This window comes from Leucoraja erinacea, chromosome 3 (assembly GCF_028641065.1).
Source record: "Leucoraja erinacea ecotype New England chromosome 3, Leri_hhj_1, whole genome shotgun sequence".
Classification (NCBI taxonomy): domain Eukaryota; kingdom Metazoa; phylum Chordata; class Chondrichthyes; order Rajiformes; family Rajidae; genus Leucoraja; species Leucoraja erinaceus.
This window is the reverse complement of record NC_073379.1, coordinates 86,104,485-86,110,954: the sequence shown is the minus strand read 5'-3', so window position 1 is coordinate 86,110,954 and position 6,470 is coordinate 86,104,485.

The following is a 6,470-nucleotide window of genomic DNA, read 5'->3' as shown; positions in this document are numbered from 1 at the left end:
TTTCTTTGTGAGTCGTTCAAGTCGGCGACCAGTCTGTTTCAGCTTACGAAGTGCAGGTGTGTACCAGGGTGAAGATGTGTTAAAAGTTATGGTTCTTGTTTTGAGGGGGGCCAGAATGTTAAGGGAGGTAGACAAGGTGGAGTTGAGATGGTTTGTGAGATCATCAGGTGAGATATGGGTTGAGTCCAGGGGGAGAGTTTGGTTTAGGTGGCCGGTAAATGAGGATGACTGTCATGGAGGAAAGGGTTTTGAAGGCGAGGAATTCAAATGATGCTACTGGAGGGAGGGTGAGTTCAGTGATCCGAAAGTTCTGGTTGAAAATAACAGCGAGGCCACCTCCATGGCGGGAGGGGCGGGGTTTGGAGATGTAATTAAATCCAGGTGGGGATGCTTGATTGAGGGAGAAGAAGACATTGGGTTGTTGCCAGGTTTCAGTGAGCAGAAGGAAGTCCAGAGTGTTGTCAAGGATTAGTTCATGGAGGGCAAGGGCTTTGTTGTTGAGCGACCTGGTGTTGAGGAGGGCAAAGTTGGCATTGTGAGAGGGTGGAGGGATGGGGGCAGGCTGGAGAGATCTGAAGTTGTCCCAGTTGACAGTGCGTGCGGTCAGCTGGGATGGGGGGTGACGCGGTTGAGGGGGGGCAGAGCTTGGTAGTGAGCAGATGGATGGAATGGAATGTCCGTGGTTAAACAAGCCTGCGCCGCCGAGAGCCTCTGTGGATGTAACGCGGTCGACGTAGAAGTCTAAGCTGTTTAATGACTTGGATGCAGGATGGGATGTAGTTGTTGAAGAGACCAATCAGTTGCAGAGTTGAGTATTTGAGCTTGATGAGGAGCCCGAGCAGCTGCAGGAAGCAGCAGAGAGGTCTCTGAGGGTGAGGGTGCAGAGAGGTGTCCAGCAGAGAAGGTGAAGAGGGGTGTCCAGCAGTGAGGGTGCAGAGAGGTGTCCAGCGGTGCAGGTGGAGAGAGTATCCAGCGGTGAGGGAGCAGAGAGGTTGTCCAGCAGAGCGGGTGCAGCGAGGTGTCCAGCAGTGAGGGAGCAGAGAGTATCCAGCGTCACTGGTGCAGGGAGGTGTCCAGAGTCAATGGTGCACAGGCAGGTAACAGACAGACAGGTAGGTAACAAAAGAGAGGGGGTGGTGGGGGGGAACGGCGGGCGGAGAAGCGGCGAACAATCAACGCCAGCGTCCTCTTCGGGCAGCGTGCAGGGTTCTAGCGGTTCTAGCGGCTAGCAATATAGGCCGCAGGGCGACAATCGTTCCACGGTCGAAAACGGCCAAAAAACGCCACAGACCGGAGCGACCCTCCAGTGGTCCCTCGTCAGGTGGTAGGTCCAGGTCTCGTCCGGGATGGAAATTTACCGCAGTCGGCAATTGAAGCAATTGAAGCCGACTCGCTGTAAGGGACCGTTGTCAATTTGAATCTGCCGCCGCCATTTTAATGGTGAATTCACTTCATTTCAATGGTGTTCACTTCATTTGAATCTACTTGGATTGTTTACATGTTTCTCTAACTAACCAAATCAAAAAACAATATCTTTGAAAATTTGGCGATGTCTGACAACAAACGTTATGGAGATAGGGTTTCCTTAGCTTATGCCATTGTCGTAGCTCATGGGCCACTCTATCCCTCAGGACCAAACTAACCAGGCCTGCAAGGACCAGATCTGGCCTTTTATAATTTATAATTTTAATCATTGAGTAATCTGATTCGTACATGGTCCAAGCAGGAGCTGGCCTACCCTTATGATATGTGAAATCTTAGCACCTTTGGCAATGTGCTGGTACCCCAAGGAAATGTCAGTCAGGTAACGATATTTAGAATATATTTGCTTGCTGAAAATTAAGCTGGTATTTTTTTCCATTAAGATCTTTAGGAGCACTTTCCTTTGCTGATTCTTCTCCGGGATAGCAATCAATCTTTTAGTCTAGTTTATTGTCACGTGTACTAAAGTACAGTGAAAAGCTTTTGTTGCATGATAACTAGTCTGCGGAAAGACAATACATGATTACAATCGAGCTATTCACAGTGAACAGACCACGATTGAATGGTGGAGTAGACTTGATGGGTTGAGTGGCCTAACTCTGCTCCTAGAACTCATGAACATGATAAAGGAATAACGTTTAGTGCAAGATAAAGCCAGTAAAGCCCGATCAGTCTGAACAAGGGTCTCGACCCGAAACGTTACCCATTCCTTCTCTCCAGAGATGCTGCCTGTTCTGCTGAGTTACTCCAGCATTTTGTGTCTACCTTTGTGTGAAGCCCGATCATAGACCTCCAATGATCGAGGGTCTCCAATGAGGTAGATAGTAGTTCAGGACTGCTCTCCAATTGTAATAGGATGGTTCAGTTTCCTGTTCCTGAATCTGGAGGTGTGAGTTTTCACACTTCTATACCTTTTGCCCGATGTGAGAGGGGAATAAAGGGAATGGGCAGTGTCCTTGATTATGCTGCTGGCCTTGATGAGGCAGCATGAGGTATATATATATATATGGAAGAGAAGTTGGTTTGTGTGATAGTCTGTGCTACGTCCACAAGTTTAATATGCATTGAAGCTGGTCATGATGATGACCTTGTTTCTTCAAAGCTCATCTGAGCTAATTTGTTATAATTATTAATAGATTTTAATTTTGATCTCATTGGAATTTAGCATTGTTAGTACAAAGGTTAACAGTAACGTTTATCTTATGAGACAATAAGGCTGCCATCAGGGATGGATGATGGAAGACTTTCATTACATGACTTTCATTACATGAAGATAGACACAAAATGCTGGGGTAACCCAGCAGGACAGGCAGCATCGACAGGTAGCAGGACAGACAGGCAGGCAGATAGTGGGAAATTTTGATTCCGCTGTGTGGGGATGTCTGTGTTAAAGTCTATCGTGTTCTGTGCTCTTTATTATTCGTATGGCTGTATGGTGACAACACATTCCACTGTACCAATTGGTACATGTGACAAATATATGTATCTTGTATCTCTGGAGAAGAGGAATGGGTGAAGTTTTGGGTTACATGAACTTGTGTTGTATTTCAAAGCAAAGTCAACCCTAAAGTCTCTACATTCTTCTGAAATCTCCCCTTCCTTTTACCCAACACACTAGACTCCTAATGTCAGAATCATTACAAAACAAGGATTCCAGCAAAACAAAAGGAAAATTTGGGATTCTGAATCGGCTAATTATTGTTAATAAAGCAGATACTAGAAAGGCCAGTTGAATTTCTAGTAAATAAATACATTGGGCCAGATTGGACGAGGCAATTATAGAGGATTTTTTATAATCTTCAAACCATATACAGATTCATTGATGGTGTATAAAGACAAAAACATGCAAATTTAAGAAACGTTTAATAGTGTAGATAAACCTAAACTACAATCCACTGTTTAACCTTGCTGATGAGGAATGTTCTGGAAATTGAAATCAGCAATTGATAGCCAGATAGACAAGTATGGATTTATTGGAGAAGACTTATTAATTTGTAGCTTTTTAGTAACACTGAGATCACTGCACTCATGGCAATCCCTCTGAGTCCCCACCAGCGCAGGCAGCATATCCATCTTGTTTTTTGGAGACCTCACATCCCCCACTGTGATGGAAGGCAAATAACTTACCTTCTTCCTCCTTTTCTCCACGGTCGGAGCGATCAAAACATCCCGCAACGGGGTGATCGAGGCTCCCACGATCGGGGTGGTCAAAGGTCCTGTGGTTGGAGCTCCCGAAGTGGATTTCTAACAAAGGGACTGCCAGGTCCACGATGTTAGGCTGCGGTATGGACAGAGATAGGTTACGGAAAAAGTCGCATCTCCGTCGAGGGAAGAGGTAAAAAAAGTTTCCCCCCACCCCCCACATAGTACAGAACTAAAGATACACTAAAACATACAAATAAAACTGACTAAACACAACAAAAAAAGAAAGGGACGAGACAGGCTATTGGCGAGGCTGCCACTTATGGCGCCACCCGGTGATCTGTTCCCAGACCTACTTGTCACTATCGTCCTTCACTATAAAGAAAGCATGTCGCGTGAGTTCACCCTTATGCAAATGTGTTGGTGTGGTCATTGTTGACCTGGCTTCATCTCCCCATCACAGCCGGTTGATAAGTAATGGTCTTGGCATCGTGGTCAGCGCAGACACTGTGGGCCATAGGGCCTGTTCTTCAACTGTACTGTCGATGTTCTATGCTGGAGGGCTCAGCAGATGGGACAGCATCTGGGGAGGGAAATGGACTTCTCATTTGCATTCACTGTGGAGGAAACTCTATATTGGAGATGGAGAGTTCAGAGTGAAGGAAGGTGACATTTCAGAACAAATTACTATTGAAAAGGAGGAGGTGACATACTTAAAGCTGGATAATCACCAGGCTGCTCAGACAGCTATGGGAGGCAAGGGTACTTGCCTTCATGAACCAGGACTAGAATATAAGAGCAGGGAGGTTATTGTGAGACTATATAAAACATTGATTAGCTGGAGTACTGTGTGCAGTTCTGGTACCATATCATAGGAAAGAGATGTTTGCACTGGATCCAGTGCAGAAAAGATTCACTAAGTTATTGCCTGAAATTGTTGTATTTCCATTATGAAAGGAGATTGGATAGGCTGAGGAGAGAAATTAACAAAATTGACGGACTTAGATGAAGAAACGTTTACTCCTGGCAGAGATGTGTATAACCAGACTTTTATGTGGATGGACTAAAAAGAAATTTTAGCTGATGATAGGTAAGAGAAGTGGGGGTTGCCGTCCTTAAACAAGTTACACTATTTGATATGTATTTAATATCAAGAAGGATATAGATAAGGAAGTTGGAGAAAGGTAGATTCATTTCTAGCATTCAAAAGAGAGTTTTGTATCTAAAAATAATTTATATTGGTATTCGTTTATTATGTAATTATACTGAAATATGTAATGGGAGAGGGGAGAAGAGAGAATTGGGTGTGAGTGACTTGATTATGTTGGATGCTTTTCCAAGTCAATATGAAGTGTACAGTGACTTGATGGTGGTGTAGGGTGGGGAATGGTGCATGCTGGTTTGCGTTATACAAATCTGCAATATCTTGTGTTTTGGGGCAGATTACTATCTAAATGGTGTCGTTGGGAAAAGGGGAAGTACAACAGGATTGGGGGTCCTTGTTCATCAGTCAATGAAAGTAAGCATGCAACTACAGCAGGCAGTGAAGAAAGCGAATGACATGTTGGCCTTTATAACAAGAGGAGTTGAGTATAGGAGCAAATAGATCCTTCTGCAGTTGTCTAGGGCCCTAGTGAGACCACACCTGGAGTATTGTGTGCATTTTGGTCCCTTAATTTGAGGAAGAACCTTCTTGTTATTGAGGGAGTGCAGCGTAGGTTTACACGGTTAATTCCCGGGATGGCGGGACTTTCATATGCTGAGAGAATGGAGTGGCTGGGCTTGTATACTCTGGAGTTTAGAAGGATGAGAGGGCATCTTATTGAAACATATAAGATTATTAAGGGTTTGTACATACTAGAGGCAGGAAACATATTCCCGATGAGGCCCCAGATTAAGAATAAGGGATAAGCCATTTAGAACGGAGACGAGGAAAAACTTTTTCTCACAGAGTTGTGAGTCTGTGGAATTCTCTGCCAGAGTTGTGAAGGCCGGTTCTCTGAATACTTTCAAGAGAGAGCTAGATAGGGTTCTTAAAGATAGCGGAGTCAGGGGATATGGGGAGAACGCAGGAGCGGGGTACTGATTGGGGATGGTCAGCCATGATCACATTGAATGGCGGTCCTGGCTCAAAGGGTTGAATGGCCTACGTCTGCACCTATTGTCTATTGTCTAAAGTAGTTGTCAAACCTAGTTGTGGTGCATCCTAAGAAGATGCTTTCTATGGTGTATATGTGAGAACTGGAAATATGCCAAATTGCATTCTGTGGAAATGTGTTGATGTTCTTGTCCATAGTGTAAATGTGATTGGACCAGAATAAATTGTTGATAATATTTACCACCAGGACCTTGAATCATTTTACCATATCCACTTAAGCACCATTGATAAAGATTGGTGTGTGTACTTCATCTGCTTCCTTAAGTCATTGATGAGCTCCTTCGCTTTGCTGATATTGGGGGACATGTTGTTGTCTTGACACCATGCTACCACGCCCTGTCTACTTCCTGTACTCCGTCTCGTCATTGTTCGAGGTCTGGCACACTTATGATGGTGTCATCTGCAAACCTCTCAATGGAGGTCGAGTATAATTTGGCCACGTAACCGTGAATATATAGGCAGTATAGAAAGCTGCTGAGAAGACATCCTTGTGGGACACTGGTGCAGAGAATTATCGTGGAGGAAGTATATTCGGGCTAAAGGAAGAGTTATGGGGAATTGGGCGCAAATAAGTAACATTTTACTCATGCAGACAGTCAAGACAGAAAGCAAACATTATGTATTTTATGTAAGCGAAAGCCTAATAGAATTAAAATAATATAAGGATTCCCAAAGCACCATTTCCAAA